Source organism: Leucopleurus acutus, assembly GCF_964270905.1.
Source record: "Leucopleurus acutus genome assembly, chromosome: 2".
Lineage (NCBI taxonomy): Eukaryota > Metazoa > Chordata > Mammalia > Artiodactyla > Delphinidae > Leucopleurus > Leucopleurus acutus.
The window spans coordinates 125,757,112-125,783,913 of record NC_139143.1 but is presented as its reverse complement, the minus strand read 5'-3'; the positions used below and the strand labels follow the sequence as shown (position 1 = coordinate 125,783,913).

Genomic DNA, 26,802 nt, shown 5'->3' with positions numbered 1-26,802 from the left:
TGCTCCGCAACGAGAAGCCACCGCCATGAGAAGCCTGCGCACCACAATGAAGAGCAGCTCCCGCTCGCCACAACTAGACAAAGCCCATGAGTAGCAACAAAGAACCAACACAGCCAAAAATAAATAAATAAATAAATGTATTAAAAAAAAAAATAGTGGAGACCATTCAGATTAAGAATTACAGGTTTGGGGTGGGGAGTAGAGAGTTAATATGTAGAAGTACTAGAAAGCTCCTCAAGGGCTTTCAGTAGATAAATCTCACAAACATACACACCTTTTTCAGGAGGAAAAAATCTTGGTACCTCCCTCTATAATACAGCCAAGCTAAATTTCACTCTATTTATGAAACACATAAATCTGCTTCTAATGGGGAAGTATATATGAGCTGCAGTATCTACTTTCCTTAAACTTCTGTCCAATTTTTAAAAAAAGTTATTAGTAAGGAGGTAAGTAAATGCCAGAACACAATTAGCAACTGCTATTCCTGGACCACTTCAGTGCACTTCTGAAAAATAAACTCACCCCTTAGGGGGTAGCAGAATTCTAGTAGAAATAAAAGATATAAATTATGTTCCAATCCCTATAAATCTCATCCCAATCCAAGGTAAAAGGAAATTTCATCACACCTGGTTCCTCATCTGCAATTCTCTTTATGTAATACCCAAGCACAGGACATATGAGTTTTCAAATATTACGTTTTCATACAAAGTTAATCTGGTTTTTCTTCCTAGCAATTATGTAACCATACCATTCTGTAGCCAACAGAAAGTGCTAGTCAATATTTAATAAAATAATAGCTTGGAACATTACAGTTTTAAAATGTAAGTATAAATATCTCACTTTTTAAAAAATTATTTTATTATCTTGAATAATTATTTCATAAAGGAAAAAACAAACCACACCTTCGTAAACAATAAGAACTTTAAACATTTAAAAAGCTCTCCTTGGCATGGATGCCCTCACGAATGCTCACATAGAATTTCTCAGATTCATTACTTAATTTCAGTAAACACACAACATTGCCATCATTCTTAACAGTTGAAAAACAAAGGAATTGTGATTCTGGAACTTGAGTCCTAGAACTGCAAATGAACACTTTTTTTTTCTAAATATTTTAGAGGGATATGATGTCAAGTTGTATATCACTATTTAATGAGGGAAACACCTTAAGCACACATCCTAAATTGTTGATCTTAGAAGTTTATTTCTTTAATTCCACAAAATCTACCAAAGTAGTTTTTCTCTTCACAGCCTCTTGTACTGTATACCTTTACATAGTTTCATATTTTATCTTTTCAAGAAAGGAGAAATTGCTTCATTTAATCCTACTTAATTCTGGTATATGGGAAAAGAATATTTCAAATTTTGGTTGACAAAAGGCATTATAAAACATTGTTTTGTACAAAATAAGCTTTTATTATCCTCAAATTATAAAGTGCTTTCAAAAATCGATAAGAAAACAAACACAATAAAGAGACCAGGGCAAAAGATATTAAACATGTAGTAAGAATCATCTAAAAAACAATACTAATTTTTTTTAATTTGGGATTAAAAATAAGCAATATAAGATATAAACATTTAAAATGTAAAAATGAAACACGCAAAACAAAGAAAAATTATTTAATAAATAGACTTGAGACAATTACCGATTTGCAGGAAAACATTTACATTCTCATACCAATGCCACATGAGATAAAAAGTTAAATTTATTTAAATCTAACTTAGAAAAACTAAAATAAATAGTATTAAGATCAGTATTATTTATTACATTTCTAGAGAAGGAAGAATTTCGTAAGATCAGAAACAAAACAAAATTAGGCCAATGATTTGATTATATTAATTTTAAAATTCTGTTTATCTGAAAAACTCACAAAAGAAATACACCTATTAAGCATAATGTTTCACCCCAGTAGTAATCTAAGAAAAAAAATGTTATAATACGACTTATCCCCTATTACGGTTTTTTGTGTTTTTTTTTGGCAGTACGCGGGCCTCTCACTGTTGTGGCCTCTCCCACTGCAGTGCACAGGCTCCGGACGCGCAAGCTCAGCGGCCATGGCTCACGGGCCCAGCCGCTCCGCGGCATGTGGGATCTTCCCGGACCGGGGCACGAACCGGTGTGCCCTGTATCGGCAGGTGGACTCTCAACCACTGTGTCACCAGGGAAATCCCCCGTATTACGTTTTTATAAACAATACTTAATGTTGATGTATAGAGCCAACAGCCACTCCAATGTGAATATAAATTGATCCTTTTGACAAATATCGTGACACGATTTTAAGAGCCTTTAAAATGTACCTAAAAATTATACCTATAATATACTAGAAGATAATACTATAAATAAGAAACACCTTATATATAAATGTTCTTCACACTCTTATGCAAAAAACTAGAACAGGAGAATGATATACATCTACACATGGAACATCATACAACCACTTATAATGATGGTTAAAAATACTCATTGTGAGGCATCCCTGGTGGCGCAGTGGTTGAGAGTCCGCCTGCCGATGCAGGAGACATGTGTTCGCGCCCCGGTCCGGGAAGATCCCACATGCCGCAGAGCGGCTGGGCCGGTGAGCCATGGCCGCTGAGCCTGCACGTCCGGAGCCTGTGCTCCGCAACGGGAGAGGCCACAACAGTGAAAGGCCGCGTACCGCAAAAAAAAAAAAACAAAACAAAAAAAAAAAACAAAAAAAAAACAACCTCATTGTGAGAATGGGAAAATGTTACCTAACATTAGGTTAAAAGCAGGACATGAAATTAAATGTTTTATCTGTAAACATGTAAAAGATATATTTTAAATAATAGAAGAAATACATCAAAATTTTAATATGGTTATATTAATTCCCAAGATTCAAAATCCTCAAACCAGCCATCAAAATCATTAAAACACACACAAATATACACACTTAATACCTAAATCAAGTGCTATATACCATCACTCTACCACTGAAGGGCGCGTAAGGTTTAAATTAACATATTAAAAGAGACTGAAAAGGCAAGCAAAGCAACAAACAAAATCTACTACAAAAAGAAACATTTCTCACCTCTGGACATTCAGCTGTGCTAAGGATGGAGACTCACTACCAGGATTCAGAACTATATAACTGATTCACAGACAGGTCATTTACTAATTCTAATTATCTGCTCTGAAAATTCCTTCATCAACAAACGTGCTTATCTTTAGCCAATTGGTTAATTATTACTGATATCAAATATTAAATGTAATAGAGTCTTACTTGGGAGGCAACTCCTTGAAATACTAAATAAGGAAATAAGTAGATAAAAGCAATAAAATAAAACAAAGAAAATTCCACACACAGCAGCCCCATTTTTTGGGGGGGTATCAGATGACTTCTGTTAAGTGAATTTTCTAGAAAACTGAAATGAATTTATTAAAAAGCTTTGAAAATGTTTACCCTTATAAGAGTCTTCTAAAAAGACACCAATTTCTTAGTTCCTTAAACACAGTACATAGAGTAAAAGTTTATTTATGATTAAGATCATCACTGTGACAGACCATGTACTATACTACTCTACAACATTGTGATTCCCTCAGAAGTTGATGATTATAGAACCGTATGTCTCCACGAAATGGCCTTAAAACACTATCCTTTTATAGTTCCATATACTTTTTAATAGTTCTTCAGTAGCCTTGAAATAAGATGACATTTCAGTTGTCAGTGTGCCTAACTCCAATGGCCAACCTTGCAAATTGTAATCTGTGGGCTGAAAAATCAGATAACCAACCCTGCTGGGGCTGCAAAATGTTAAGTTATTTACTCCAGTTAGTAGTTTCTGAATAAAGCTCATAGGCTTATCATACTTGGTTACAGTTATTTTGAAGCCTCAGGATCTCTGCTGTTTGAAATGACTAAAATCACAATCACTCAAAAAATGTTTAATTACTAACTGTAACTTAAACATATTCTGGAGTTCCAAAATAATCATAATAACTGAATAGTTTGATAGTCTCCTCAAAGTTACTCAACTCACTTGTCTCTGACCAGAGAAAAATTACCTAAGTAAGCTGAGAAATAACAGATGAAAAGAAAAAGAAGGAGAGAAGGACAAGTTCAAATGAAATAGCAAAGTCCATACTGCATGGTTCTAGAAGGCAAGACTTATGACTTTGGGAAATATTTACACATAGTGTTTTCTAAAGCATAATTACAGTGGTTATCAGGATATTAACTATAGAAAACTGCACTACAGTGTATACCACATATATATTAAATAGTACTTTAAAAATCAAGACTGGGAATTCCCTCGTGGTCCAGTGGTTAGGACTCTGCGCTTTCACTGTCAAAGCCAAAAAAACAAAAAACAAAACAAAACAAAAAACATGCAAAGACTTGCAGCAAATATTCCTTGTACTTAAACTGACAATGAATTTTCATATGAAATGGCAGATTGTTTAAAAAAGCACCTGCACGTATTTGATATTTCTGGTCAAGTAATTTCCTGTAATCTGTCTTGGACACTGGTTCAGGAAGAGGCAGGAAATAAAATGTACATTCTTCATATAATTAATATGTAACATAGGTATTACACTATATAGTTACAAAGTTACAGGTCTATGGAAACTAGCATTGTGTCATATCTAAAGAAAAAAATCCAAGTGAGGACATCATATTATCACTTTTGTTAATATCCTCTGATTACTGAAGCTCATTAGCTCTCATAGGTCACTACTATGACAGTAATAACTGAGAAAGAGGAAAATAAAATTTTCTGGTTTTTACTCAAGCAAAACTCAACTCACATATTTCTCTTCTTCTTGTATTGTCTCAGTATATTTCTACCCAGTATATGGGTATTTTAGTGTCTGTAAAAGTTTGCTAATTCCTAAGATCCTCTACCAAAAACAGTTTATAGAACAAAGTTGTACGAATAAGTAACATATATTATTACAAGGATCAGATGCACATGACAACTCTCAAGGCCCAATTCCCAAGCAAAACTTTGTAAAGTTTGCAAAGGCCATTATAGAACTGTGATCTTTTGAATCCACTGTTATTTTCACAAGCTCCTACTTCTAAAAACATAAAATAAGTAAAGAATTCACAAAGTTCCGATTAAACATCAACTTCAGTTGATTTTATTTTTTGGGGGGGGGGACAGGTGATATCAAGCACATCTGGGGGTGGGCTGAAACCTGTTTAAAAAAAATTATTTAAGAGGAAAAAAATTGCCACACATACTGATTCCAAATTCTGGTCAACTCAAGTCACCCTCCTGCCATCATGAACAGACTATTTTTGGACCATGGGCTCTGTCAACCTTCTACCATCCTTTCTTTTCTCTGCAACTTCTCCAATTCCATTTCAATATCAACCTATACACACTCCCGTGTCTCCTTTTCCTCTTTCCCACATCTCACCTCTCAACACTCACTTTTATTCCCCAACATTCCTACTTTAACTATTACAAGAGAAAACTACAGTGACCAAAACGAGTGGTCACTTTTTTTACGTGACAAGTGTGATAAATAATATTGCTGGTAGTTTGGAGGGAAAAATACAAAAAACAATCACAAAATGCTGCTTAGCAACTTTTGAGTATGTTTGTCTGTATTAACTACTGATGTTTGTCTGTATTAACTACTGATGTATCTTCCACTCTTCAGTTGAGAACTATTTAATTAAGCTGATAACTTTTTAAACTTCTGGAAAACTCTGATATACACACTTGGGTAACAGTTTAGAATATATAAGTTATCAAGAAATATAAACATATAAATATAAATGTAAATAGACAGCACAACTATTAAACATAAAAATATAAAACTCAAGTGACAAAACATTTATATCTTTAAATCTAATTTCACATGTACTTTATTTTTGTACAGAACAACCAGCATACCACTCTACAGTAAAAATAATGCTATCACTCAAGCTATTTTCACAAAACTATACCACCAAAATATCTGTACAAAAAATTTACTTTTTTAAAGCATGTATGCATGAGTCAAAAAACCACTAAATAAAAATATAAGTGAGCAGAAAAAATTTTACTGATTGCTAATGTTGTGACAGAGTATCTTAAAACAACACCCCTCCGTTTCCTCCTCTTTGTTAAAAAAAAATAAAACACATGGAAAATATCTGGAATAATACATAGCTACCGCTAAGAGTGTTTACAGAGATTTAGGACTGAGGGAGGCAACTTGGTAGAATGTAACAGGAAGAATTTTACCCTTTATTTTTCTCTGTACTAAGTGTAGAGGAAAATAACACGTTTGTAGTTAAAAAAAATTATGACCGGATTACCTAATTATCTCATTAGTTTGCGATTAATTTACCACTACGAATACTAAATAAATCCAGACTGCTCAAAAATACGAAAAAAAAAGTATACTATAAATTCATCTTTGATAAAACATTGACGGGTTGGAGAAAAACTAATCTTGCGTCAAATTCATTTAAGGAAAAATTGAACTCAAGTTTTGACATCAAAGTTTACGAAGATTAGTTTGCTTTTAAATTCGACTTAAAACATTCCACTATTGCCTTAAATACGTAAACTAAATCAATCATCCCTGAACAACAAAGATGGCAAACTCATAACAATAGTAATCAAAATCCTGTCGGAAAAAAAAAACTTATCGATAATTATGAGTTAATAGGCACGTAGCAAAAAAATTAAAAGAATGGTTTTATTCTGACATCAGGTATTGTCAGAGATATAAAGGATCCCTCCAAATACTGCCAAAAGTTATCGTAAACACAAAGTTAGAGTGATGAGGGAGTTATCAATGACCAAATAAATGTGAGTAAATGATGCCCAGAGAGAAAAAATGGAATGCGTTCTATTTTAAGCGTCTGACAAGGGGCCGTGGAGAAAGGTTCTGCAGCAGAAACAAGCGACAGAATGGTTAACAGGTCTGGAATTCTTCAGAAAATTGTAACAAGGGGAAAAACTGACAAGAACGTCTGTAAGTAAGAGGAACGGTATCCAATGTAATCCTCACGTCTGTGCTAGCACGGCTCCGTACTTCCAGTGAGACGGGGGAGGAACTATCACTGAGCGGGGGAGAAGGAGCCCGGGCTGAGGGGTGGCTTCTGCAGGTGGCGAAGCGCCCGCAGGGGGGTGGGGAGGAGGATCGTGTCGCCTCAATTGGGTCAATGTATTCCCTTCAAGACTACAGGAAGATGACGCAGCACGGCTCCCGGCACCAAGAGGCACTTGCCCCCGGCCCCTCCCTCGCAACTTGCCTTGCAGAAAGAGTTGCGGGTCCCAGGCCCCCGGAACCCAGGGCTCCGCCATCCAGGACAACTGCTCTGCCAACAAGGTCCCGCGAGAATCGGGAGATCTCGCGAAACAAACCCACTAGCATCTCGCGAGTTTTCCCCAGAACCAACATGGCGGTACACAGAAATCAGTACTTCGGCATTTAGAAAGGGTTTCATTTACGAAAAGAATGTGTATAACAGAGAAAGAGCGGGAAGTCTTTTCCGCCTTATATTTCTCTTAATACCCCCCTAGTAGAGATGAAAAGCGGCAAACAACCCTAAAGCCTCCGACGACCACGGTTGCGCTACACAGACACAGCAATCTTCTGCCTCAGCCAGCCTCCGAGCCTGTCACGTGGAAACATTCTCGGCGTGCCGGTCACGTGGACCACTACTGAGCGAGCGCGCGCCCGCCACCCTCCCCAGAGCCCTCCCCGCCCCCCTTCTGCCCGCGCACACGTGCGCGCGCCCCCCCGCCCCACGTGGGGGCTTCGCCGTCGCCGCCGTCGCCGCCGCCGCCTCCAATCCACCCCCTCCTAGCACTCGGTTCCAAATCCGGGTCCCAAAGCCGATCATCCCCAAGATCCCTCCTCCTCCATTCCCCCTCCCCCATCTGGCCCCCACCACGTGCCCCGAGCGCCTGCTCACCTTTCGGGCGGGGCCGAGCACCGCAGGCCACTCCGGGAGGCGCCGTCGCCGTGGCCGCTCTCCGCCCCCGCCACGGCACTGGCTCGGCTGGCCGCCGCCGCAGGAAGCTCGACAGCGGCGCTGGGGCGCTTCCAGGTGGGTCCCCGCCTCCCGTTCCTGCCACTTCCCGCAGCACCAGTGGCTCCTTCCGGTCCCCTCCTTTCTCGTCCTTGCTGGGACTGGCGGGCTGCTGCCGCTGCGGCTGCAGCTGCAGGCGCGCTCACTACACCGCCTGCTGGTAACCGCGGCCGGTGCAGCGCCGGCTGCCCAGGCGAGGTCCACCCCCGCGATCCGCCCCCGCTCCTGGGCAAGGGTTGGTCTTCTGAGGGCGGGACCCAGTCCATCTCCTACGGCTGACTAACTTGGCTCTAGCCTTGGAGGAAGGGCGTCCCTGGAGCGCCGCGGTTGGAAGTCCGTTTCATCCTGCCTTTTGTGGCCTCTTGAGAGATTTGTATACCGCCCTTCCTTAGTAATGTGGTCTCAGGTAGAAAAATATCTGTGTGTATATTGTATGTGCTCCTGCCTACCTCATCTCCCACCGCATAGGTCCCTCTCTCACCTCTCTGGCTTTCCCTCTGTTCCTGCAACACGCAGGCTCGATCCACTTCACGACTTCGCGCTTGCTGTTCCCTCTGTCTGGAACACTTCCCCCAGATTTCTTTTAACTCGTTCGGCGCGTATTTCAGGTCCTTTGTCAAAGATCGATATCTGAGTCTTCGCAGACCGCTCTATCCAAAGGAGCACACTTGCACCGCCGCTTTTGCTGTCTTTACACGCTTACATTTCTTCATGACAGTTATCACTTGCTGACCTTATTTATCTGTCCTCTGCCACCAAGAATGTGAGATCTCGTGGGGTTTTTATGAATTTTATTTATTTGTTTCTATAACAGGTTCTTATTAGTTATCAATTTTATACACATTAGTGTATATATGTCAATCCCAGTCTCCCAGTTCATCACACCACCACCCCCCGCTGCTTTCCCCCCTTGGTGTCCGGACGTTTGTTCTCTACGTCTGTCTCTATTTCTGCCCTGCAAACCGGTTGATCTGTACCATTTTTGTAGGTTCCACATATATGCGTTAATATACGATATGTGTTTTTTTCTTTCTGACTTACTTCACTGTGTATGACAGTCTCTAGATCCATCCACATCTCTACAAATGACCCACTTTCATTCCTTTTTATGGCTGAGTAATATTCCATGGTATATATGTGTGACATCTTCTTTATCCATTCATCTGTCGATGAGCATTTAGGTTGCTTCCATGACCTGGCTATTGTAAATAGTGCTGCAATGAACATTGGGGTGCATGTGTCTTTTTGAATTATGGTTTTCTCTGGGAATATGCCCAGTAGTGGGATTGCTGGGTCATATGGTAATTCTATTTTTAGTTTTCTAAGGAACCTCCATACTGTTCTCCATAGTGGCTGTATCAATTTACATTCCCACCAACAGGGCAAGAGGGTTCCCTTTTCTCCACACCCTCTCCAGCATTTATTGTTTGTAGATTTTCTGGTGATGTCCATTCTAACTGGTGTGAGGTGATACCTCATTGTACTTTTGATTTGCATTTCTCTAATAATTAGTGATGTTGAGCAGCTTTTCATGTGCTTCTTGGCCATCTGTATGTCTTCTTTGGAGAAATATCTATTTAGGTCTTCTGCCCATTTTTGGATTGGGTTGTTTTCTTAATATTGAGCTCCATGAGCTGTTTATATATTTTGGAGATTAATCCTTTGTCCATTGATTCATTTGCAAATACTTTCTCCCATTCTGAGGGTTGTCTTTTCATCTTGTTTGTAGTTTCCTTTGCTTTGCAAAAGCTTTTAAGTTTCATTAGGTCCCATTTGTTTATTATTGTTTTAATTTCCATTACTCTAGGAGCTGGATCAAAAAAGATCTTGCTGTGATTTACGTCAAAGAGTGTTCTTCCTATGTTTTCCTCTAAGAGTTTTATAGCGTCCAGTCTTACATTTAGGTCTTTAATCCATTTTGAGTTTATTTTTGTGTATGGTGTTAGGGAGTGTTCTAATTTTATTCTTTGACATGTAGCTATCCAGTTTTCCCAGCACCACTTATTGAAGACACTGTCTTTTCTCCAGTGTATATCCTTGCCTCCTTTGTCATAGATTAGTTGACCATAGGTGCATGGGTTTATCTCTGGGCTTTCTATCCTGTTCCATTGATCTATATTTCTGTCTTTGTGCCAGTACCATACTGTCTTGATTACTGTACCTTTGTAGTATAGTCTAAAGTCAGGGGGTATGATTTCCCCAGATCCCTTTTTTTCCCTTAAGACTGCTTTGGCTATTTGGGGCCTTTTGTGTCTCCATACAAATTTTAAGATTTTTTGTTCTAGTTCTGTAAAAAATGCCAAAAATGCCGTTGGTAATTCAATAGGGATTGCATTGAATCTGTAGATTGCTTTGGGTAGTATAGTCATTTTCATAATATTGATTCTTCCAATCCAAGAACATGGTATATCTCTCCATCTGTTTCTACCATCTTTAATTTCTTTCAGCAATATCTTTTAGTTTTCTGCATACCGGTCTTTTTTCTCCCTAGGTAGGTTTATTCCTAGGTATTTTGTTCTTTTTCTTGCAATGGTAAATGGGAGTGTTTTCTTAATTTCTTTTCCAGATTTTTCATCATTAGTGTATAGGAATGCCAGAGATTTCTATGCATTAATTTTGTATCCTGCAACTTTACCAAATTCATTGATTAGCTGTAGTAGTTTTCTCATGGCATCTTTAGGATTATCCATGTATAGTATCATGTCATCTCCACAAGCAGTAATAGTTTTACTTCTTCTTTTCCAATTTGTATTCCTTTTATTTCTCTTTCTTCTCTGATTGCCGTGTCTAGGACTTCCAAAACTATGTTGAATAATAGTCGCGAGAGTGGACATCCTTGGCTTGTTCCTGATCTTAGAGGAAATGCTTTCAGTTTTTCACCATTGACAACGATGTTTGCCGTGGGTTTGTCGTATATGGCCTTCATTATGTTGAGGTAGGTTCCCTCTATGCCCACTTTCTGGAGAGTTTTTATCATAAATGGATGTTGAATTTTGTCAAAAGCTTTTTCTGCATCTGTTGAGATGATCATATGGTTTTTATCCTTCAGTTCGTTAATATGGTATATCACATTGATTGATTTGTGCATATTAAAGAATCCTTGCAACCCTGGGATAAATCCCACTTGATCATGGTGTATGATCCTTTTAATGTGTTGTTGGGTTCTGTTTGCTAGTGTTCTGTTGAGGACTTTTGCATCTATATTCATCAGTGATATTGGTCTGTAATTTTCTTTTTTTGTAGTATCTTTGTCTGGTTTTGGTATCAGGGTGATGGGGACCTCATAGAATGAGTTTGGGAGTGTTCCTTCCTCTGCAGTGCTTTGGAAGAGTTTGAGAAGGATGGGTGTTAGCTCTTCTCTAAATGTTTGATAGAATTCACCTTTGAAGCCATCTGGTCCTAGACTTTTGTTTGTTGGAAGATTTTTAATCACAGTTTTAATTTCATTACTTGTGAATGGTCTGTTCATATTTTCTGTTACTTCCTGGTTCAGTCTTGGAAGGTTACCTTTCTAAGAATTTGTCCATTTCTTCCAGGTTGTCCATTTTATTGGCATAGAGTTGCTTGTAGTAGTCTGTTAGGATGCTTTGTATTTCTGCAGTGTCTGTTGTAACTTCTCCTTTTTCATTTCTAATTTTATTGATTTGAGTCATCGCCCTCTTTTTCTTGATGAGTCTGGCTAATGGTTTATCAATTTTATCTTCTCAAAGAACCAGCTTTTAGGGTTTTTTTGTTTTTTGAATTTTTGAATTTTTTTTTATACAGCATGTTCTTATTAGTTATCCATTTTATACATATTAGTGTATATATGTCAATCCCAATCTCCCAATTCATCACAACAACAACACCCCCCTGTCACTTTCCCCCCTTGGTGTCCATACTTTTGTTCTCTACATCTGTGTCTCTATTTCTGCCCTGCAAACTGAGAACCAGCTTTTAGTTTTACTAATCTTTGCTATTGTTTTCTTTGTTGCTATTTCATTTATTTATGCTCTGATCTTTATGATTCCTTTCCTTCTGTAACTTTGAGTTTTGTTTGTTCTTCTTTCTCTAGTTTCTTTAGATGTAAGGTTTGATTGTTTATTTGAGATTTTTCTTGTTTCTTGAGGTAGGCTTGTATTGCTATAAACTTCCCTCTTAGAACTGCTTTTGCTGCATCCCATAGGTTTTGGATCATTGTGTTTTCACTGTAATTTGTCTCTAGGTATGTTTTGATTTCCTCTTTGATTTCTTCAGTGATCTCTTGGTTATTTAGTAATGTATTGTTTAGCCTCATGTGTTTGTGTTTTTTACGTTTCTTTTCCCTGTAATTGATTTCTAATCTCACAGTGTTGTGGTCAGAAAAGATGCTTGATGTGACTTCAATTTTCTTAAATTTACTGAGGCTTGGTTTGTGACCCAAGATGTACTCTATCCTGGAGAATGTTCCATGTGCACTTGAGAAGAAAGTGTAATCTGCTGCTTTTGGATGGAATGTCCTATAAATATCAATTAAATCTATCTGGTCTATTGTGTCATTTAAAACTTGTGATTCCTTATTAATTTTCATTTTGAATGATCTGTCCATTGGTGTAAGTGAGGTGTTAAAGTCCCCTACTATTATTGTGTTACTGTCGATTTCCTCTTCTATAGCTGTTAGCGTTTGCCTTATGTATTGAGGTGCTCCTATGTTGGGTGCATAAATATTTACAATTGTTATATCTTCTTCTTTGATTGATCCCTTGATCATTATGTAGTGTCCTTCCTTGTCTCTTATAACATTCTTTATTTTAAAGTTTATTTTATCTGATATGAGTATTGCTACTCCAGCTTTCTTTTGATTTCCATTTGCATGGAATATCTTTTTCCGTCCCCTCACTTTCAGTCTGTATGTGTTCCTAGGTTTGAAGTGGGTCTCTTGTAGACAGCATATATATGAGTCTTGTTTTTGTATCCATTCAGAGAGCGTGCTCTTTTGCTTGGAGCATTTAATCCATTCACGTTTAAGGTAATTATCAATATGTATGTTCCTATTACCATTTTCTTAATTGTTATTGGTTTGTTTTTGTAGGTCCTTTTCTTCTCTTGTGTTTCCCACTTAGAGAAGTTCCTTTAGCATTTGTTGTAGAGCTGGTTTGGTGGTGCTGAATTCTCTTAGCTTTTGCTTGTCTGTAAAGCTTTTGATTTCTCCATCTGAATGAGATCCTTGCCAGGTAGAGTAATCTTGGTTGTAGGTTCTTCCCTTTTATCACTTTAAATATATCATGCCACTCCCTTCTGGCTTGTAGAGTTTCTGCTGAGAAATCAGCTGTTAACCTTATGGGAGTTCCCTTGTATGTTGTCATTTTTCCCTTGTTGCTTTCAATAATTTTTCTTTGTCTTTAGTTTTTGTCAGTTTGGTTACTATGCGTCTTGGCGTGTTTCTTCTTGGGTTTATCCTGCCTGGGACTCTCTGCACTTCCTGGACTTGGGTGACTATTTCCTTTCCCATGTTATGGAAGTTTTTGACTATAATCTCTTCAAATATTTTCTCAGGTCATTTCAGTCTCTCTTCTCCTTCTGGGACCCCTATAATGTGAATGTTGTTGGGTTTAATGTTGTCCCAGAGGTCTCTTAGGCTATCTTCATTTCTTTATATTCTTTTTTCTTTATTCTGCTCCACAGCAGTGAATTCCACCATTCTGTCTTCCAGGTCACTTATCTGTTCTTCTGCCTCAGTTATTTTGCTATAGATTCCTTCTAGTGTATTTTTCATTTCATTTATTGTATTGTTCATCTCTGTTTGTCCTTTAATTCTTCTAGGTATTTGTTCTTTAATTCTTCTAGGTCTTTTTTAAACATTTTTTGCATCTTCTATATCTTTGCCTCCATTCTTTTTCTGAGGTCCTGGATCATCTTCACTATCATTATCCTGAATTCTTTTTCTGGAAGGTTGCCTATCTCCACTTCATTTAGTTGTTTTTCTGGGGTTTTATCTTGTTCCTTCATCTGGTACAAAGTCCTCTGCCTTTTCATTTTCTCTGTCTTTCTGTGAATGTGGTTTTCCTTCCACAGCCTGCAGAACTGTAGTTCTTGCTTCTGCTGTCTGCCCTCTGGTGGATGAGGCTATCTAAGAGGCTTGTGCAAGCTTCCTCATGGGAGAGACTAGTGATGAGTAGAGCTGGGTATTGCTCTGGTGGGCAGAGATCAATCTAACTTTAATCTGCTTGTCTGCTGATGGGTAGGGCTGGGTTCCCTCCCTGTTGGGTGTTTGGCCTGCGGCGACCCAGCACTGGAGCCTACAGGCTCTTTGGTGGGGCTAATGGCAGACTCTGGGAGGGCTCATGCCAAGGAGTACTTCCCAGAACTTCTGCTGCCAGTGTCCTTCTCCCCACGGTGAGACACAGCCACCCCCCGCCTCTGCTGGAGAGCCTCCAACACTAGCAGGTAGGTCTGGTTCAATCTCCTATGGGGTCACTGTTCCTTCCCTTGGGTCCCAATGCACACACTTTGTGTGTGCCCTCCAAGAGTGGAGTCTCTTTCCCCCAGTCCTGTTGAAGTCCTGCAATCAAATCGCTCTAGCCTCCGAAGTCTGATACTCTAGGAATTCCTCCTCCCATTGACAGACCCCCAGGTTGGGAAGCCTGACCTGGGGCTCATAACCTCACTCCAGTGGGTGGACTTCTGTGGTATAAGTGTTCTCCAGTTTGTGAGTCACCCACCCAGCAGTTATGGGATTTGATTTTACTGTGATTGTGCCCCTCCTACCATCTCATTGTGGCTTCTCCTTTGTCTTTGGATGTGGGGTATCTTTTTTGGGGAATTCCAGTGTCTTCCTCTTGATAATTGTTCAGCAGTTGTGATTCTGGTACTCTCACAAGAGGGAGTCCAGAGATCCTTTTAGGCAGGGACTTTGTAACCTTTGATCTTGCTATATCCACAGAACCTGTGTCTGGCACAAAGCAGTGTATGATACTGTATTAAATTATATCAAGGAACTATAGTGATCATGGAGGAAAATAAAGGCCCAATACCCATTGATGGAGATAAGTACTTACTTTGGGTTGGTAGTTTCATTGACAACCTCACCTTTTATGAGCTGTGAAAAAGCTGAACTAAATCTCCTTCCCTCTGTATAATTTGAAGATTATATTCTAAAAATATCAAATGCAGTGGTAGAAGCTATTTTAACTGGAGCTCTTCAGCAATTGTCCAGTAGTGCTTCATTGCTTTTGTTTACCTTGTGTTTGAAACTTTTTTTTCAGGCAAGTGGATATGTGCCTCCTTTTATTTTGCTAATAAAAGTTATTAAATGCTTGAAATGCCTTTTTGTATTTGTTTTAGTTGAGAGTTCAACTCAAAATAATATCTGCTTGGAGACCAGGGATGGCAGGTATATTTTTATACTGACACATCAACAAGCCTTTATTGAATCTAATTAGTTCCAGGCCCTATACTAGGACTAGAGACACAAAAATTAACAAAACAAGGTTTCCCTACCTTGCTCTATATGCTTTTAAGAGCCACGTACTAATTTATAGTAACCTTAACAATTAGCTCTTCTTGAGTCCTGTGTGCCAGGCAGTATGCTGTGTACTTTTTATACCGTATCCTATTTTAGGCTTCCAGTAATCCTGAGATAGATGCTATTAGTGTGGGACACTGAAATGTACTTCTCAGATCCCCTTCAGGAATGAGGGACATACTACCCCAGCAGCCAGGAGTGTTGCCCACAGACAGCCATAGCCATCAGATGTCAGACCCCTTCTGGCATTGCCTAATGTAACACCCCTTCCCCAGGAGGCAGATATCTGTCTACAAATTGTTGGAAGGCCCAGCCCTCTCACCTCAAGTTGGGACAGTTCTGATGGATCATCCCATCCCCAGAACAACCTGCATTCCATTAAGACTGCATTGCAGGGAAGAGATATGGGAACATATGTATATGTATAACTGATTCACTTTGTTATAAAGCAGAAACTAACACACCATTGTAAAGCAATTATACCCCAATAAAGATGTTAAAAAAAATAATAAAAAAAATAAAAATAAAAGACTGCATTGCAGCTCGACTTCTCCCTCTGCCCCATTCTTCCCTTCTCTCTCACAAGTGATGATCCAAAGGGCATTCCCTAATAAATATGCACACTAATCATGTAAGAGTCTTCTTTCTGGAGAACCCAACATGTGACACTATTCACATTTTTTTTTTGATGAGAAAATAGGCTTAGAGAGGTTAAGTAGCTTACCGAAGTTTGAGCTGCAGAAGTTCTACATAGAGATATAAATAAAGTATTGCGGCAACAGAGGAGGACTTGGGAAAGGTTTTCTACAAGGGTTGGCATTTGAGTTACAGCATGACTTTGCAGAGAAAAAAGACCATTTTCAGCAGAGGGAACTGCATGAATGTGAATGTGTGGCAATGTGAGAGGGGAACTACAAGTAGCCCCAACTGGTTGCACTCAAGGGTCTTTAAACCAAGCACTAAAGGAGCGATCTCAACTGACCCCAAGGGCTCCAGGTTAGTACTGGTTTCGACATTTATCACATCACAGATCCATAACCACTTTCTTTTTCCACAGTCCATTTACAGTGTAAAGAAGATTTTGAAAAAGTCCCTCAAAAAGAATGGTAGAATTAGAAAAATCACCATTTTTCAGCCTGTAATGAAATAACTGAATCAGGCAATAATATCAGTAGATAATACTATTCATTGATAAGTTGATCAGTAACTTTACGATGAAAGGATTGAGGTCTTACCATCTGAACCCACTGATCAATCCTTGTATCATTAAAAGTGGGATAACCAAATATTGTATGACCCCCTCACTTCACCAGGCTCATCAAACATGTTAGACAGTTATATTGGTGTCTCCCAGTGAACTATGCCTCCTGGTATTCAAGCCCTTATATAGTTCCCTCCCAAAAGAAGATGGCCAAAAATGGTACTGTGTCAGGTCCAGTCCCAGCCCTTTAGAAGCCTGCAGCATTTTCTTTCACCTTCCTGGAATGTAGCTGCGGGGGAGTAAGGAAGATTGGGCTATCCTTCTACAGAGGGAAGCCATATGGAAAGGCCCTAGGGGATGAGATCCTGGAGACAGAGGCCTTGATGGAAATAAATGTAGTGCCTCAGCCAACAGCTCCAAGGCCCTGGTTATGTGAGAAGCCTTCTTGGACTTCCCAGCACAGCAAATCTGCCAGCTCAGTTAACCTCATGAGTGACTCCAGACAACACCACAGGGAGAAGAACCACCCAGACCCAGAAAATTATGAAAAGTAATAAATCTTGATTTTAAGTCAGTAAGCTTTGGGGCCCTTTGTCACACTACAAAGGATCGTCTTCAATGTGAGTAGCATCATGACTTTACTGTTAGAGAACTATGCCAGCTGCTGTGTTCATGAACAGTCTCATACTTCAGTGTCCTCAGGTCCTGTAGCAGAACTTCACATGGGTGAGAGACAGAGAATTGAAGGAACTTAAACCCAAAAGGCTTGTCTGATAAATCTGCACCTGGATAGTTGCTATCATAAATAACTATGCCTCCATAATTTTGCCACACAATACACAATTCAGACATGAATTATCAAAGTCACCATCTACTTAGTATTTGGAGCGCTATAGAGGGATGGGCTGGTGTCCTGGACTTTCTGCCATTGGTGACATGTGAAAAGCACTGTGGGATTATGCATCTGACAGGGCATGTTATATGCACCCAAAATTGGGGAGAGAGATGCTGTGCATTTACTAGGTACTTTGTATCTTTTAAACATTTAGTTTCGTAACAACTCAAGGTAGATACTCATTTTGCAGATGAGGAAACTGAGGTGAGAGAACTTGCCAAGGTCACACAGCTAATAGGTGGAAGAGCCCGTATTCAATGTAAGCAATTTGACTATTGTAGATTGATTGTATTAATGACCTTAATTGTTCACATCTCTCTGTATCCACGTCTTTTGCCAAGTGCCTATCATTAAAAGTAGAATGTATTCCCCTCTCCTTGATTCTGAGTTACACCACACAACTTGCTTTTTGGTCAAGCAAATATTAGCAGATAGGACATATGCAGAGACTTGAAAACGACTTGTCCCTCTGCCATGACCAAGAGAACATGTTGAAGGACATAAGAAACAGAACCAGTTTGCTCCGGTCATCTCCATGGAAGTCATCCTCCATCAGCCCAACCCTAAACAAATGAGTGAGCCTAGCAAAGGTTAGAGGCCAGCCTAGCCGTCCCTCAGCTGACTGCAGATACACGAGTGAGGAGTGAGCCCAGGGGAGATCAGCCAAGGCCTGATTAGCTCAACTCCCCAGACTTGTGAAATAAATCAATGTTCTTGTATACTACTGAGTTTTTGTGGTTGTTACATAGCATTATTGTAGCAAAAGTAATCGATACACTGGCTCTGAAGCCCATTCTGCCAATGACTACTTATATTGCTTTTCAGATTGTTCAAGTTTTAGGTGACTGACATGTAAGTAGGTACATTCGGCAAAGAGAAATTTGAGTTTGTAAGAGGCATTGAGGGTAGTAAAATATACTTGAGAATCATTTTCAAGTAAGTGATATTGGGACTTCCCTGGTTGTCCAGTGGGTAAGACTCCACACTCCCAATGCAGGGGGCCTGGGTTCGATCCCTGATCAGGGCAGTATAGGCGTCCCCAACCCCTGGGCCATGGACAAGCACCGGTCCGCTGCCTGTTAGGAACTGGGTCCCACAGCAGGAGGTGAGCAGCGGCCGAGCGAGCGAAGCTTCATCTGCCGCCGCCCATAGTTCGCGTTACCGCCTGAACACCCCGTTTCTCACATTACCGCCTGAACCTTACCCCCCCAATTTTGTGGAAAAATTGTCTTCCACAGAACCGATCCCTGGTGCCAAAAAGTTTGTGGACCACTGGGGAACTAGATCCCACATGCATGCTGCAACTAACAGTCTGCATGCCACAACTAAGACCTGGCACAGGCTAAATAAATATTTTTTAAAAATATTTTTAAAATAATAAAATAAAAAAGTAAAAGAAAGCAGCCGCATAGCACAGGGAGATCAGCCCGGTGCTTTGTGAGCACCTAGAGGGGTGGGATAGGGAGGGTAGGAGGGAGGGAGATGCAAGAGGGAGGGGATATGGGAACATATGTATATGTATAGCTGATTCACTTTGTTATAAAGCAGAAACTAACACACAATTGTAAAGCAATTATACTCCAATAAAGATGTTAAAAAAAATAAAAGAAGTGATATTCAGGGAATTCCCTGGTGGTCCAGTGGTTAGGATTCCTGCTCTCAGTGCCAAGGACCTGGGTTCAATCCCTGGTCAGGGAACTAAGATGCCACAAGCCGTGCAGCACAGCCAAAAAAAATAATAATAAAAGACATGATGTTGAAAGCAAGGGAGTAAACGAGCTCCCTAAATAAGAGGATATGTATTTACAAAGGTAGAACGACAGAGATTTATCATTTAACATCCAGAAAGAGAAGCCACAGTAGGCAGATATGCAGAGAAGAAAAAAATGGGTGGAAAGCAGCACCATGCAACTTGAAGGAGGGAAGTTTCAGGATATAGTTGTCACTGAGAAAGTCATTGGACTTTCTAACTGGAAATTTACTTGTGACTTCTGACAGAAGCATAGGTTTTGGAATCAGACACATGTGGGCTTGAATTCTGACACTTAATAGTTGTATGTACTCAGGAACATTAATTTGTTTGTAAACACATTTAGCCTAATGTCTGACACTTGCTAAGAACTCAAAATTAGTAGGGATTAGTAGTGGTTGTGTTGTTAATAGTTTTGAATGATAGCCCATTGTTTTTTCCCTAGAGAAACAGGAGGTAAGGGGGCAGGGCACAACCTTTAGAAGAATGACACAGCCCAAGGACATGACATAAACTGATTAGAAGCAAATAGGTCCAAGATGGCAGACAAGTCAACTTCCACTAGAACTTGAGCCTCAGTATACGCTCATTGTAACACATCAGCAAGCTAAATGACACACCCACAGGCGCCATGACAGTCCCCAGGCTGACCATAAAGGTCAAGAAGTGGGCAGTGGCCCAACTTCTGGAAATCCCCACCCCTTCCCCAAAATAGCTGGAATACTCCTCCCACTCATTAGCCTATGAAATTACCACCCCTATAAAAATTGACAACCCCCATACCCTGGTGCCTTTCTCACCTTCTGAGACGGCCCACACTCTGTGGGGTGTGTTTCTCCACAAACAAATCTTCTTACCTATCACTTTGTCTCTCTCAGAATTCTTTCTGTGACGAGACATCAAGAACCTGAGCTTCATTAAGTCCTGAGACCAGGTGTGTGATCTCAGTTAAAATACTGTGGGTTCAAGTCCCAATCTGGGTTACACAGCAGTTTCTTCCTAATCTCTTTACTCACAATCCTTCAAAATGGTAACTAGTATATTCAAACTGATCATCTTCCTTTGAGACTTAAGGGAGTAGCTTCAAAATACAAGGAAATTGCATCTTTCTGATATAATTAACTGCAAATAATATTCCAAAGTTAGTTATGAAAATAGTAATGATTGCTAATAAGCCATATAAGAGAAAAAAATTTTTTTGAGCCAGGTGGCAACAGTAAAGGCCAGAGATTTGAAAAGTAAAGAGGGTAAATACTGAAGTGGAAGCAAGGAGTGAAACAGAGCAGGACCCTGTGCGGCCCTCCCGGTATAAACCCTTTCTATGTCCCCTGTTTCTTGTTTGTAGGAAATAGGCTTCATTCAGCCTCCTAGACCTCCCCTGTATTCCAAAAGGCAGACACAAACAGTTGCTAACCAGGGAAATGAGGGAATGCAAAAACAAAGGAGGAGCAATCAAGAAACAATAGTGCAGGGGCTTCCCTGGCGGTGCAGTGGTTAAGAATCCGCCTGCCAATGCAGGGGACACGGGTTCCAGCCCTGGTCCGGGAAGATCCCACATGCCACAGAGCAACTAAGCCTGTGCACCACAACTACTGAGCCTGTGAGCCACAACTACTGAAGCCCACACGCCTAGAGCCTGTGCTCCACAACAAGAGAAGTCACCACAGTGATAAGCCCACGCACCGCAATGAAGAGTAGCCCCACCCCCCACCCCCCCACCCCCACCCCCCCCCCCCCCCCCCCGCTCACTGCAACAAGTGAAAGCCCGTGCGCAGCAACGAAGACCCAACACAGCCAAAAATAAATAAATTAATAATTTTTCTAAAAAAAGAAACAATAATGCAGAATGGGGTGAAATCCTGGTTCCTCCTGGGGGATGTGAATAACAATTTGATACATATCTCTGAGTTCTTCTACAAGAACTAAGATCCCCACCCAGGTGGAAGATGGTAACTTCAGGCTGAGCATAAGCACTGGACCCCAGACCAACTGGAACCAGAAGGCTGATGATTGAGATTCCTGGAATACCACCCTGTTACCTCACCACCAACCAATTAAAGGAGAGTTACACATCCGGCAGCCCTGCCCCCAAATTTTGCCTATAAAGATGTCTCCCTGAAACCTACTGGGGGAGTTGGGATGTTTTGAACACTAGCTGCCCTGGACTCATTGTCTGGCGCCTTACAGTAAATGCTGCACTTTCCTTCACCACGACCTGGTGTCAGTAGATTGGCTTTACTGTGCACAGGCAAGGGGACCCAAGTTTGTTTCAGTAACAAGAGTGTAGACCAATCAAGTAAGAACTTTGTCAGTAAGTATGATACTGGCACAAAAATAAATATAGATCACAAATATAGAAATATTGGTCAATGGAACAGGATAGAAAGCCCAGAAACAAACCCATGCACCTACGGGTAATTAATCTATGATAAAGGAGGCAAGACTACACAATGGAGGAAAGACAGTCTCTTCAATAAATGTTGCTGGGAAAACTGGACAGCTACATGTAAAAAAATGAAATTAGAACGTTCTTTAACACCATACACAAAAGTAAACTCAAAATGGATTAAAGATCTAAATGTAAGACTGTATACTATAAAACTCTCAGAGGAAAACATAGGCAGAACACTTTTTTTAAAAAATAAATTTATTTATTTATTTTTGGCTGCATTGGGTCTTCATTGCTGTGTGATGGCTTTCTCTAGTTGTGGCGAGCAGGGGCTACTCTTCATTGCGGTGCACGGGCTACTCATTGAGGTGGCTTCTCTTGTTGCGGAGCATGGGCTCTAGGCATGCAGGCCTCAGTAGTTGTGGCTCGCGGGCTCTAGAGCGCAGGCTCAGTAGTTGTGGCACACAGGCTTAGCTGCTCTGTGGCATGTGGGATCTTCCCGGACCAGGGCTCAAACCCATGTCCCCTGCACTGGCAGGCAGATTCTTATCCACTGTGCCACCAGGGAAGTCCCAGGCAGAACACTCTTTGACATAAATCTCACGAATATCTTTTCAATCCGTCACCTAGAGTAATGGAAATAAAAACAAAAATAAACAAATAGGACCCACTTAAACTCAAAAGCTTTTGCACAGCAAAGGAAACCATAAACAAAAAGAAAAGACAACCCACGGAATGGGAGAAAATATTTGCAAACAACCTGACTAACAAGGGATTAATCTCCAAAATTTACAAACAGCTCATGCAGCTCAATATCAAAAAAGCAAACAACCCAATAAAAAAATGGGCAGAAGACCTAAAAGACATGTCTCCGAAGAAGACATAAAGATGACCAAGAGGCACATGAAAAGATGCTCAACATCGCTAATTATTTAGAGCAATGCAAATCAAAACTATGAGATACCACCTCACACCAGTCAGAATGGCTATCATTAAAAAGTCTACAACAGGGCTTCCTTGGTGGTGCAGTGGTTAAGAATCCGCCTGCCAATGCAGGGGACACGGGTTTGAGCCCTGGTCTGGGAAGATCCCACATGCCTTGGAGCAACTAAGCCCGTGCGCCACAACTACTGAGCCTGCGCTCTAGAGCCCGCGAGCCACAACTACTGAGCCTGTGTGCCACAACTACTGAAGCCCGCATGCCTAGAGCCCGTGCTTTGCAACAAGAGGAGCCACTGCAATGAGAAGCCTGCGCACCACAACGAAGAGTGGCCCCCACTTGCTGCAACTAGAGAAAAGCCCACGCGCAGCAACAAAGACCCAATGCAGCCGAAAATAAAATAAAAATCGACAAAAATAAATGCTGGAGAGGGTGTGAAGAAAAGGCAGCTCTCCTACACCATTGAAGGGAATGTACACTGGTAGAGCCACTATGGAGAACAGTATGGCGGTTCCTTCAAAAACTAAAAACAGCTACCATATGATCCAGAAATCCCACTCCTGGGCATATATCTGGAGAAAAGCATTGTTCGAAAGGATACATGCACCCCAGTGTTCATTGCAGTGCTGTTTACAATAGCCAAGACATAGAAGCAGCCTAAATGTCCATCAATATGTGAATGGATAAAGAAATTCCAATATACAATGGAATATTACTCAGCCATTAAAAAGAATGAAATAATGCCATTTGCAGCAACATGGATGGACCTGGAGATTATCATACTAAGTGAAGTTAAGTCAGACAAAGACATATATCATATATCACTTATATGCAGAATCTTAAAAAAATGATACAAATGAACTCATTTACAAAACAGAAAGAAACCCACAGACTTAGAGAACGAACTTACGGTTACCAGGGGGGAAGGGTGGAGGGAGGGAAAATTAGGAGTTTAACATATGCACACTACTATATATAAAATAGGTAACCAACAGGGAACTACTGTATAACACAGGGAACTATACTCAATTATTTTGTAATAACCTATAAGGGAAAAGAATCTGAAAAAAATAGATATATCGATATATGTATGTATAACTGAATCACTTTGCTGTACACCTGAAACTAACACAACATTGTAAATCAACTATACCTCAATAAAAAAATATATATGGTGTGGCAAATTGGTCTAGGAAATACTAACTTCCCTCATCTTCTCCCTCCCAATAAGGGAAAATTTAGCAAGAGTGAAGGCAGGGGAAGGTGCAAGTGAAAAGGGGAAGTTTGAGAAAGTCTATGGTGTGGATACTTAAATTTGTTTGTTTTGTTTTTGGCCATGATGTGGTGCATGTGGCATCTTGGTCCCCGACCAGGGATCAAACCCGTGCCCCCTGCAGTGAAAGCGCTGAGTCCTAACCACTGGACCGTCAGGGAAGTCCCGATACTTAATTTTAAAATGTACTGAGGTGTATTACAATGGATTACCACTTCAGCCATAAAAAAGAATGAAATGTTGCCATTTGCAGAAAATGGATGGACTTGGATGGACTTGGAGGGTATTAGGCTAAGTGAAATAAGTCAGACAGAAAAATACAAATACTGTACGATATCACTTATGTGTGCAATCTAAAAAATACAACAAACTAATGAATATAACAAAAGAGAAGCAGACTCACAGATACAGAGAACTAGTGGTTACCAGTGGGTAGAGGGAAGTGGGGGCGATATAAGGGTCAGGGATTAAGAGGTGCAAATTATTAGGTATAAAATAAGCTACAAGGATATATTGTACAACATGGCGAATATAGCCAATATTTTGTAATAACTATAAATGGAGTATAACCTTTAAGAATTGTGAATCACTATATTGTACACCTGTAACTTACATAATGTTGTACCTCAACTATACTTCAATTAAAATTTTTTTTAATTAAAAAACAATGTACTGAGGGAAGTGAAAGGGCATGAAAAGTACCCTGAATGAATAAATAAATTCATGGGTGAAGACAGGAAGTCAGAGAAGGAAACAGAAGGGCTTCTCCTTTCTCTAATGCAGAAAGATGCCAAATATTAAGAGGTGGCAACAGAAGACAAAGAAGCTTATGCCTCCTCAATCTTAACAAAAGAGGGGTAAGATTATTTACTGCAACCAAGGGAAAGGCAAGGTTTGGAAGAGCTGGTGTGGTAGTATGTTATCCTGACGAATTGACAAAGGATCACTAAAGATGTCACTAAACTCTGGGAACTAAATTGATGCAAAAATAAGTATCTTATGATTACCATGTAAAGGTATATAGATATTGTTAGTCTTCCCATCTTCACTTTTTAAGTTCAGTGATTCTAAATGGTTCTGAAATTCTATGCCTTCTTAAACTACATTTTAAAACTGCAAGCAGTTTAGTAATAGTTCAGGATATATGAGTATCGGAGTATATACTTCTTAATTAACCCGAATCCATAATCTTGCAATGCAAAATCATAACCTTTCTGAGCAATGGAGTCATTGTCAGGATCAAGGGAGATTAAATTTTTTAAACTTGGGAAGTAGGGTTGGTAACAACTGCTTTTTGACCCCAACTTTTTTTTTTTTTTTGGCCTCACGGTACGTGGGATCTTAGTTCCCTGACCAGGGATTGAACCTATGCCCCCTGCACTGGAAGTGCAGTCCTAAATAACCACTGGACTGCCAGGAAATGCCCTTTTTATTTTGAAAAATTTCAAACCTATTGGAAGTTCCAAGAATAGGGTGAACCCCTATATTCGGCAATTATTTTTTTACTTAACCTTTTTAAAAATCAAAGTACAGTTGATGTATAATATTATATGTTACAGGTGTACAATACAGTGATTCACAATTTTTAAAGGTTGTACTCCATTTATAGTTATTTTAACATATTAACTATATTCCCTGTGCTGTACAATATACTCTCGTAGCTTATTTTATACCTAATAGTCGGCATCTCTTAATCCCCTCCCCCTGTATTGCCCCTCACCCCTTCCCTCTACCCACTTGTAACCGCTAGTTTGTTCTCTGTATCTGAGTCGGCTTCTCTTTTGTTATATTCCCTAGTTTGTTGTATTTTTTAGATTCCACATATAAGTGATATCATACAGTATTTGTCTTTCTCTTTCTTATTTCACTTAGCCTAATACCCTCCAAGTCCATCCATGTTGCTGCAAATGACATTTCATTCTTTTTATGGCTGAGTATATATATATATACATTTCACATCTTGTTTATCCATTCATCTGCAGATGGACACTTGTTTATCCATTCATCTGCAGATGGAATCAACTTAGGTTGATTCCATGTCTTGGCAATTATAAATAATGCTGTTATGAACATTGGGGTGCATGTATCTTTTTGAATTCGTGTTTTTATATTTTCTGGATATACACCCAGGAATGGAACTGCTGGGTCATATAGTAGTTCTATTTTCAGTTTTTTGAGAAACCTCCATACTGTTTTCCACAGTGGCTGCACCAATTTACATTCCCACCAAGAGTGTACAAGGGTTCCCTTTTCTCCACATCCTGGCCAACATTTGTTATTTGTGTTCTTTTTAATGATAGCCATTGTGACAGGTGTGAGGTGACATGTCATTGTGGTTTTGATTTGATTCGCCAATTATTAACACTTGCCACCTCTTTGCACTCTCTCTCCCTGCTTTATTTCTCACATATGTTTATTTCATATAGCATGACTTTAACCCTAAAAACTTGACCATGTATTTCCTACCAAGGTCATTCCCTCACATTACTACAGTAGTTATCACACTCAAGAAATTTAACATTGATACATTACTATTATGTAATATATACTCCCTATCCAAATTTCCCCAACTGTCCCAGTATCACTCCTTATAAATTATTACCTCCAATCCAGGATCACACATTACATTTTGTTGTCATGTTCTCTTAAACTTCATCAGTCTTTTTTTGTCTTTCATAACACTAATTTTTTTAAGAGTCCAGGAAAGCTGTTCTGTATAATGTGCCTTTTTTAAACAATTATCACAATTCCCTCCCGCCTCATGATTAGATTCAGATTAAATATTTTTGGCAGCCCTCTTACAAAGATGTGTCCTTAAAAGTTACACATTTTGAAAAGGAGAAAGAGAATAAGGGACTACATCATCAA

At 39.8% G+C, this 26,802-nt stretch overlaps 1 protein-coding gene across 3 annotated transcripts in view; it reads right to left on the bottom strand.

Annotated features, from left to right (window-relative positions):
• Window positions 1-8,017, bottom strand: part of ZZZ3 (zinc finger ZZ-type containing 3) — a 99,694-nt gene extending 91,677 nt beyond the window's left edge. For all 3 annotated transcript variants that reach the window (XM_082832742.1, XM_082832740.1, XM_082832741.1), the window contains exon 1: window positions 7,887-8,017. The gene's annotated coding sequence lies outside the window, so the exon portion shown is untranslated. The remainder of the gene's footprint in view (window positions 1-7,886) is intronic.
• Window positions 8,018-26,802: the final 18,785 nt, after the last annotated feature.